Source organism: Rattus norvegicus, chromosome 3 (assembly GCF_036323735.1).
Source record: "Rattus norvegicus strain BN/NHsdMcwi chromosome 3, GRCr8, whole genome shotgun sequence".
In the NCBI taxonomy this organism is placed as follows: domain Eukaryota; kingdom Metazoa; phylum Chordata; class Mammalia; order Rodentia; family Muridae; genus Rattus; species Rattus norvegicus.
The window spans coordinates 182,564,694-182,575,078 of NC_086021.1; the positions used below are offsets into that span (position 1 = coordinate 182,564,694).

Consider the following 10,385-nt stretch of genomic DNA (forward strand, 5'->3'; position numbering starts at 1 on the left):
CCTCTCTCCCTTTCTGTCCCTCCCTCCGTCTCTCTCCCTCCCTCTCTCCCTCCCTGCCTCCCTCCCTGTCTCCTTCTCCTTCTCCCTCTCTCTCTCTCTCTCCCTCTTTCCCTCCTTCCCTCTCTGCCTCCCTCCTACCTCCCTCAGCTCTGTCTTTGGTTCCTATTCATCTTTGCCCTTCTTCATGGGTAACGCCATGCTTAGGACAAAGGTGGAAATCCCACAGAGAGCTGCAGGCTGATCCTCACAGACAGATCATCAGGGAACCCTGCCAGGTTGCAGAGACCACTGATGTCGAATGCATTTGCCTTTGCTTGGCCAGATCAAAAGTTAGGTGGGACTTCCTTAGGAACGAAGAGATCTGCAGTGGCAAGAAACTCTTCTATGTCCAGAGGTGGCTAAGACTCTGTCACCTTTGTCCCCTACAAGCTCTTCTAGGTAGGGAACATGCCCACTCCCATATTTCCCCGTCGGGGTGCCTTGGGCTTCACAGGGCACAGTCTATGATGAGCTGGCCTAAGTGTGGTACATGGTGACGTCATAAGAAGACCTTGGAGTCTACTCATGGCTCAAAGGCCTTATTGAGGGGACAGAGCCTTCCACTTTTTCAGAATGTCTCTTTCATGGATGACAGAATCTCCAGCTATGGTTACAGGTCTCAGGTCTCAGGACCACTCACTTCCTCAGCCAGGCTGCAACAACATTCAGGTAACAACATTCAGGACAGACTCCCAGAAGCATTTTGTTAGTCAGGGGCGAATGCCTAGGTCAGTCCCCCCAGAACATCGGGAGAGGAGGGAACTTCACAAAATCAGTAAGAACACATTGCCCTGAGAGGGTAGAGAAAGACTGTAGGGATTCAGTGTAAGTACCAGCGTTATCCTGGCTCTCTTGAGAACTCATCAGTCACTGCTATTCCTGTTTCATGAAGGGATGGAACGTTCACTGTAGAATGGTGCCTGATCTTCTCTGGCCTCCCTCCCTCAGAACCGAATGGCTCATGGAGACATTATCTACACCACTCAGCTACCTGTTCCACACTCCCTGGCTCCTGCTTTAGGTGGGGATTTTGGGGGGCTTCTCCAGCCGAAGTAAGTGGCTGTTTTAACCATTCCGACAGAGGTGGGAGAGAGGGAATTCAGGAGAGGAAGGACCTGCAGATTGTACCATTGCATCAGCTCTGCTGTGTTCCATGGACGACAGGAACCTTGCAAATAATGAGGTTGGAACAGCTGCTTCCTCTGTCTCTGACCTACTGTCCTAATAGGGTCTTTTGTTTGTTTGTTTGTTTGTTTTGATTAACTTCCTGTCTCTTCCATAGACTGCTGAGATGGGGTCAAGGGTCAACTCTTGCCTGGTATATGAGGACATTGGCATCTCAACCTCTACCAGAAGGTGATGTCCTAGAATTGTAGATCTTCCCCTCCCTGGGTCATGAGTTGGACCCAGAAGACTCATTGCTCAGCTGAGAGCGTGGGCACATGACACAGCCATCAAGTTAAGACAACAACATTAAGGCAAGATCAGGTAGCGTCATTGAAAGTTACTTAACCTGCTCCATGATGATATCAAGTGCAGCATGAGCTTTTGTTTGGAGGCTCACCTGGGGGGTTGGAAGACACCTGTGTTTGGACTCTAGGCCCCTCCCCACTGGGAATGCACAGGTAGGACTCTGGGAATGGAGGTGTGATTGTGTCTGACCGTGAGAAACCAGAGATCCCTAAGCTATGTGCTTGTGAGATAGGACCACTGCTTAGGGGAACTCTAAATCACACCAGGCCCATCTTAGCCCTCATTCCTTAGCCAGAGGAAGCACAGGAAGCACAGGAAGTACAGGAAGCACAGGAAGCACAGGAAGCACAGGAAGCACAGGAAGCACAGGAAGCACAGGAAGCACAGGAAGCTTGTTACCTTCTTCAGCTTGGTTTCCTGTCTGGGAATCACAAGGCTTCCTCAAGTACAACCTCTGTTTATCTAGGATCTTCTCAGGGCACAAAACCAAGCCGAGCCTAGATTGAGTGGCTTGAATGAACAGTATTTATTGATCACGGTCCTGGAGGCTGATTTGCAGGATGAGGTTTCTGAGAAACCCACTAGACAGGCAGCACCTTCTTACCAGGCCTTTAGGTGGCAGGGTTGGGATCTCTTCTTGATCCAAGCTCTGACTCCATTAATGGGACTCCATCTTCACGTTCCCCAAACCACCACCTCAAATACCAGGGCGTTAGGGAACTGGGCTCCAAGTTACAAACACTGAGCTCACATCTAGACCACAGTACTCTCGGGTGCTGGGATCAGGCGTTAGACTCACAGCAAGGACATCAACCATGGACCCTGTCACCATGTCTTATGTCAAGAGACATTCAGGTTTACCTCGGTAGTGGCTTGAAATGGTTTATTAGATTCCTTGTTTTCCAGGAAATGATGGAGAGATGTCTTCAGTACTCACCTCTGTGCAAAGCTTTCTGGTGTTCTATTTGATTGCCCGTTTCTCATCCCTCTGCCTTTCTAGACTGTACACTCCTGCAGGGTTGGGGCGGGGGTCTCATCTCTCTTGGTTGTCTCCAGGGATCTGGGCAATGTATGATACACTAGGAGTTCTCTAAAAATGTCTGTTGACTTGACGAATGGATGGATGGAGGATGGGTGGATAGAGATGATGGATAGATGGATGAATAATGGTGAGTGGGCGGATGATGAATGGATGGATGGATAGATGATGGATGGATATAGGATGGCTGGACGGGTGGCTGGCTGAATGGATGATGGCTGAATGGATGGATGACTGATGGGTGGATAGATGATGGATAGATGGAAGATGGGTGCATGGAGAAACAAGAGATGGACACCAGCAGAGTATGGCTGGCTGAAAGGGGGTCCTGCTAAACATTAGACCCACGCAAGCTGCTGAGCACCGCGTGTGATGAGAACAGGACACAGCAGCTGTGAGTGTTGATGCTGTGAAGTAGAGGTGTAACCACGGAGGTGCCCCGTCCCTGCCCATCGTGTTCTACTAGCACCCGAGGCCAGACCCGGGGTTCACATGGCTTCTTCTGTGCTAGCCTTATTGATGAACACCGAGTGCATGTGGCCCATTCTCTTGGACCCGCTCAGCATCGTGAGATGCACCAGGTGAGCATCTGAGGAACTTGGCCTTGGGGCTTGCCCAAGAAGGAACTTCTGAGCAGGAAGGGGGGCCTGGGGACAGTTGATGGCTCAGACACTGGGGTGCTGGTGGTGAGTGGTGACACCTCCAGCCACACTCGTCAGGACTCTGAGCATGGCCTTGTCCCTCTGTGTCACCACCCTCCCTGGCAGCCATCCCAGGGACTGGGTGCTGGACTGGGGCATCAGTGAGTTAGGCTGCTAGGCTTTGATCTGCGTCTGGGAGGCTCTGGGCTTAGCAGAATTGCCCATATCTCATACTCATAGGCACACACATACATTCTCATGTGTGTGTACATGCAAAGCATGCATATTCAAACATATAGACACATTGGTATGCACATATACATAGATACACATATGCATGCACACTCATGCATACATGTGTGCACACATCAACATTTCTACATGTTAACACAATAGGCAAACACATGAATAATTATATTTAATAACTAAAGGTACACACGCATACCTGTAGACTAACAGACACACATGCAACAGCAACACACAAACAGGTGCACACATATTTTCATACATACATGCATTTAGTCCTGTAGACATGTAAGAACACAATATACTCAGGAATACACACATGCTTATTCGTATGTGTATTTAATAGGTACATACATGCTTATTCACATATATATGCTGCAAGCAGACACTCATCTATAGTACACATGTACTCGGGCACATGTAAATATGCACATACATACATGTGCACCCAAACACGAGTATTTATCCTTAGGCATACACAAGCGTACATGCATGCACACAGAGTCATCTTAGATCTGACACACTCCCTCTCTTTAAATAGCTGGGAAACCAATGCCCCCCCAATGGGAGTGGGACCGGGCAGCTTAGGGCTACAGCAAGGCTGCTCATGCACACATGCACACATGCACACATGACACACACAGATCCACAGTGCGGCGAGGCTTCTTTGACATTCAGGGTGTGCTCCGATCATGCTGAGAACACACATGGGAGGCTGGAAGCTTCTCTCTCCTGCCCTTTGGAGCCCTACATCAAGTCATGTGCTATCTTCCGCCGTTTCCTCTGAGGGGATTTGTGGGGACGTGTGGATGCTGGTGTGTTTTAATGTGCACGTGTATGGCCTCCTTCTGAATCCCCTGGATGCAGGTAACTGGCTGTAATCCCCATGTCCTCAGCTGGGGCCCCTTGAGAGACTGCTTTGGGTCAGGATTGGGGGGTGAGGTCCCCCTTGCAGCTGTAGGCTGTGCCAGACAGGCAGGACGGAGGGAGCCTGTACAGCTGCCAGCGGTGGCACAGCCTCCCTAAAATATTCTGCGCGCGTCGACGGCGTCGCGGCGGCGGAGGGAGCATTTGGTTTTGTTTTTGAAATGCTCTTATTACACACTCAGGAAAGCCACAAAGGCACCTTGGCGGGACAGCCTCAAAGAGGTACCTGCGCGGAGAGGCACAACATTTACCTAGCAAATGACATTGGAATGCTGAGAGCCGGATTTACATACTAATTAAAAATTCCCTTGAAAACATCTAGACTTTGGGCCTGCCTGCCTACCCACAGTGTGGCCAAGATGAAAACCGTTTTCATTACGTCTCTGGGAGCCTCGGGGTGGGGGTGGGGGGGCTTCACTGCATCTCCTGTAGTCCTGTTTGGAGCTGAGGGACAGCGTCTACACTGGTGGCTGCTCTCTGGACAGGGCTCGCTGCCAGCGGAAAACCTCAGCTATGAAGAAACAGAGTAGTGAGTGTTGGGTGGTATTAAGCCTTTATAGTCAGCTTAATGTCCCAAGAGGGCATTTTTTTTCCTGGCCTTTGGGCTCCTGGAATAACTTTTCTTTTTAGGTGCGAAAGAACTTATTTCATGGTTTCAGTCCACTGTGGTAGGGGCCGGGGGTGGGAAGGAGGTGTAGTGACAGCGTATCTCACACCTTGGTGGATGGAGTAGAAAAGCTGGCTCAAAGGCCCTCAAAGGCCAGCCCCAGTGACTCACTTCTATACACTATCCTGACAGCATTAAACATTCTCTACCCCCTTGGCGGGAGGAGACTGGAGACCCCCTGCTAGCTAGATCCCATCCTCTCTCTGCTGGGGTGCAGGAGAAGGTGAGGGCTGTGCCAATCTTAGCTTTTTGCTTTGTGTCTCATCTTGTTTCAGCTCGGGGGATGGTGGGGTTGTTATGGGATGGGGAAACCCCACCGCCACCCCAAGCGGTAAGTGGCCCTGTTCACACCAGAGTCACACAGGTCCCTCTTCCCCTCAGCCTTGGCACTGGATCTGCTCACCCACCCAACCTCCTTCTCTCAGAAGGGAGGATGGTTATTCCTTTAAATACTCACAACAGCCCAGCCCCGAGCTAGGCTTCGAGAGCCTGATCATTTTAAGTTTCCACTTGAGCCTGAGGGGGACATGAGAGGACACAGAGTCATGCAGGAGCCCTGCTCTGTGTTCACAGGTCCCTGGGTGGATGCGACCTCCGTGGCTGCACAGGAAGGCGGTACCTCTGTCACTGCCATCACTGCCTGCCCTCCCCAGACTGAGGACCCTGGGCACAGACACAGTCATCGAGCACACAAGAGGAAGATGCCACGAGAGACCCACAGAATTGGGTCCCAGTGACTTCCGGTCGATGAGACAAGAAAATATGAGGGAGTGTGGGTGGCTGGAGCGTGACTTATTTGCTTTTTAGGCAACTGTCAACAGGAGGACGTAAGCCCACCTGAGGAAACGTCTGCACAGCGTAGAGACCTGCTCTGTAAGCAGTCGGGTGACCACACTGCACCATTGCCCTCGAGGTAGAAAAGGTCATTCTGGGAAACTGAGGTAGGAGGATCTCATGGGAAGGGAGGAAGGGACTGAGAGACGGTGGGGAGGGAAGAGGAAAGACTGGCAGGAGGAGGAGTGAGAGGGAGGAAAGAGGGAGGAGAAGAAAAGGGAGGGGGAGGTAGAGAGGGAAGGGGGTTGGAGGCAGGGGATGATGTAGGAATGGAGGAGGGAAAGAAGGAATAGAGGGAGGAAGAGAAGAGAGGAGGAAGGAGGGAAGGAGGGAAGGAGGAGGGAAGGGTTGCCTCCCCAAACAGTCCGGGTCCAACATCTCCCTGGTCAGTGGGAACCAGGCCCGGCCTAGTGGGTAGCTGGGGGCGTCCTGTTCATCAGATGACATGCCCTGGGGCTGAGACAGTAGAGGACCCTCCCTCCCTCTTCTCTCTCCTTCCCTCCCTCCCTTCCTTCTGCCCCCTCTCCCCTCTCTCTCTTCCTTTTCCCTCCCTCCTCTCTCTTCTTCCCTCCCTCTCTCCCCCTCCCTTCTTCCCTTTCTAATTCCCTCCCTCCCTCCCTTCCTCCTGCTCTCTTTCACCCTCCCTCTCTCCTTCCTTCCTTTCTCTCTCCCTCCCTCCCTCCCTCCCTCCCTCTCTCCCTCCCCCTCCCCAACCCTCTTTTAAGCACTGCTCCTCTCCAACAACAGACTTTGCACAGCTGAAGGTGACCAGGACAGAGCTCCTCAGTGTCCCCAGAAATGACAACTTCAGATGTTCAGATAATGTCACCCCCATCCAGAGTGCCCAAACACAAGCCAGGACCCAGCCATTGCAGAACCAGATGACAGTGCAGGGCCAGCACGGTGACAGCAATGGAGGTGGCTGGGGGTGGGGTGGGGGGCTGGGGGTGGGTGGGAGTGGTTTCTTACTTCACTGTCTTGCCCACATTTTAAGGATTGAAACCTCCCAGCAGGCACATGGGCAATGAAGACTGACTGAGCCCATCCTGGGAAAGACAGACCACCAGGACAGACGTGCCAAAGCCACGCAAGCATGGGATGTTCCACCCTGTGACCGGACACTCTGAAGTAGGTCTGATTAGTCGTATACGGAGGAGGAGCACTCTTGTGGGAGGAGTGACAGGCATGGTTAGCGGTGGGGAACAGAACAGCATCTTCTAGATGGCTGGAGGCAAGGACCCCTGTGTTCAGACTGACGGGCTCAAGCTCAGGAGTTTTGTGGGGTAGACTGAGGAAGATTGTTGTTTTGGCTAAGAGGTTTGTTAGCTGTTAACACTGTGAATATATTGACAGACAGACAGACAGACAGTGGCAGGTTGTGGGCTCTGGGGAGAACTCAGGCCCATGCAGTACAGTGGGTCCCTTCTTAGAGGTCTCATGAAGTCAGGCTATCTCTGATTCTCCTGCAGGCAGTGGGGACCCTGGGGCGAGTGTCCCACTCTGAAGGTGTGGGGGAGGGGCACATTGGGTCACCAGCTCCCTGATGCCTCAGTGCTTGGCAGTCAGAGCCTGTCAACTTACCTGGGGGCATGAGAATGGCACCTCCCATCCTCCTGTAATCAGAAGCAGGCACAATGAGGAGGCCTTCCCTGGGCTCCAGAGCTTTCTTTCCTCTGGCCACAGGCCATGGCACAGAGCTGAATTCTGTGCTTAGGCAGACATCAGCCTCCTGGAGCAGCCTGAGCCTGGCTTTGTCAGATGATGTTCTCTGGGAGAAAACTGTCTCAGTCCTGGGCCTCCAGCTTTAATTACACCAAGACTGTTTACAGCAGGTGATTATCACCCTTAAGTGACCGAGGGAGGCCACCTCCAGCCCTGCGTCACCACTCTGGCTCTACACCTAGGATCTGACAGCACGGGCAGGAAGCAGAAACGCTGGGTCTGACTTCTTTTCTACAAAAAACCCAGTAATAAAATGAAACACATATACCCAGACAACAGGAGCTCGCTCCAAATTTCCTGCTTGAATTTGGATGAAAGGAAATAGCTCCTGGGCCATGGGTGGCTCAGTAGACAGAGGTGCTTGGAGCTAAATCTGAGGACCTGAGTATGAGTCTCAAGGCCAACATGGTGGAAGGGTGCCAGCTCCTGTAAGTTGTCCTCTGATGTCCACATGCTCACTGTGGGACACACCTTTGCATCTTAAATAAATGTAATGTGTGTGTGTGTGTGTGTGTGTGTGTGTGTCTGTCTGTCTGTCTGTCTGTCTAAACCATGCAACTCCCACAGACTCTGAAACCCATCTTGTGGCTTACTTACCCAATCTGTCTTCCCGTGGTATTTTCAGTGAAGAAGGCCAGGCTGCCTCCTTCACGGCTATGCCAGTCGTGGTTGAAAGTCCTGCCTTCTGCACTGAAGGACAGGGGCTCCCTGGATCACTGGGGAGAAATGGATGGCTGATGTTTGCCTCACTTCTTGGGGGCACAAAATGTTCCTAGTAAGGCAGTGGCATTCCCAAAGTTGCACCGAACACGGGCCTCCTCTTTCAGGCCCTGCTCAGGAACCCACGACTCAGGATTTGTGTTTGTGTTAAAAGCAGGAAGAGGTCGTAGGAATTTCGGAGCTCGTGAAGGGGGGGGAAAGGAATGTAGGATGGTTCGGTCATTGCTCAGTGCTGTGGATACCGGAGCTGTGCAGACCAGGCCTGCCCCTTCCCGCCTCGAGTCCACATGGCCCTGATTTTATCTCACACCGGTCTCTGAGGTGACAAAGCTCACTGGAACAGTGGTTCCTACCTTCTGCACAGAGAGAGGAGGACGGTGGCTCAGGGGAAGTGGTGACTGGCTGGGAACCTTTGGAGTTACATGTCCCAGAGGCGCACTCACCATTAGACTCACATGTGCCCTGTGCTCCGGTGGCAGCTGCCACACCGACACTGAAGTCCCCTGGTTTGTAGTTACCTGCTCAGAAACGCATGGCTTTGGTCACGGTGGGGTGGAATGTTTGCCTTTGGGAGCATGGCTTGGACCCAACTGGGGAGATTCAGACACAATTGGTCCTTTAATGCCCCCGGGCATATCCAACTCCGAGTTCAGGAGGAGAAAAGACAGACACAGAAGTAGGAAGCAGTTGAGCCCACCGGGCAGCCTGCAGGCAGATCCCCAGCTCCTGTGCTTTTGGGGCCTCTGGTGGGTAGGTGGGCGGAGCTCGCCTCTGATGGGTGAGTGGGCGGAGCTCACCTCTGGTGGGTGAGGGTCTGGCTCATCAGAGAGTTCCGCCCTTATGTTCCCATCCTCACCATCAGGTGGTACCTGGGCACGCCCTCTAGGGAGGCGGAGCGTGCAGGGCCTAGGCTGTTCTGCTCCATGAGGCCTCCCAGGAGGAGAGGTGTGGCAGTTAAAGCAATAATACAGAAGCCAAATGGGAATGTAGGAGGGCCCAGGCGGCCATGACAGAGCCTTGCATCCAGGTTACCCTGTGCTGGAAATTGGAATATCAACAAGAAAGAGTACAGCTCGGAGAGCGATCCCTTATGAACCCTTTGGCTGCTGGTGCACCTGAGCCTTCGGAGTCTAAACCAGGGTCAATAGTTGCCCTGATGCATACTGGGAAATAGAGATGCCCTACCTGAGGTGGTCATATGTTATTACCTCTTCTTTCTGGAATGTTCTACTCTAGGATAAGCCCACCCTGAGGGTTTCCTAGACGAGATGTGGGGTCGGAGAGGTAACTGTTGTGGGTAATTGCTGTGCACACTGTCTCCCCCTTGTTCTATCCAGCCTGCAGCATTCAGCCTCACAGTCTCTATACTGGATATTTCAGTTGGGAGGATATATAGCCGTCAAGCTTAGCTGGTTAGCGGGAATGGAGGTTGGGCATCTCGACTGAGACAGGCTTAGGCACGTTTCAGTCAACTCCAGCATTTATGGTACTTACAGCTGTATGGGCAAATGTGATTGTAAGGACTTAGACTCACCCAGGAGATGTACCTCTGTTGCGTCTGTGCTGCGGGTTTAACCGAGCAGTAAATTTCCACCCTGAATGTGGGTAGTTCAGGCTGGTGAACTGAGAGACTCATGTAGGTAGCACAGGCCGGAGAACCGGGCCACACACGGAATAGGAGGGAGACAGTGAGGAGCTGTGCACCAGCGCTCACCTCTCTCTGCTTCCTGACTGTGGTTGCAATGTCACCAGCTGCCTCATGCCCCTGTGACTTCCACCAGGACAGACTGCAGCCTCCAGTCGTGAGCCAGAGTGAAATCCCACTTTGAGTAGCTGTTGCTGCAACAGCAGTGGACACTCGTGAGACACTGAGATTTTGAGTTTGGCTGTTGGTTTAGTTGTCAAAAACCTTCATTTTTTGATGAGGGAATTAAGCCTCAGAGAGGTGAGGTAACTCCACTTAGACTCTCAGGTGCTCCCCCATCTTCCAGCCCCACCTTTAGAGATCCACAGAGACCCAGAGACAACCTTGACTTCCTTGCATCCAGGTTTGGTGAGCAGTCAGGATGCTGGGGCC

The 10,385-nt window shown here is 52.3% G+C and overlaps 1 long non-coding RNA gene across 1 annotated transcript; it reads left to right on the forward strand.

The window, feature by feature from the left end:
- Positions 1-5,572: 5,572 nt before the first annotated feature.
- Positions 5,573-7,234, forward strand: LOC120101817 (uncharacterized). Its single transcript, XR_005502815.2, has 3 exons — positions 5,573-5,973; positions 6,614-6,769; positions 6,861-7,234. It is a non-coding gene; the product is annotated as an uncharacterized LOC120101817 (long non-coding RNA).
- Positions 7,235-10,385: the final 3,151 nt, after the last annotated feature.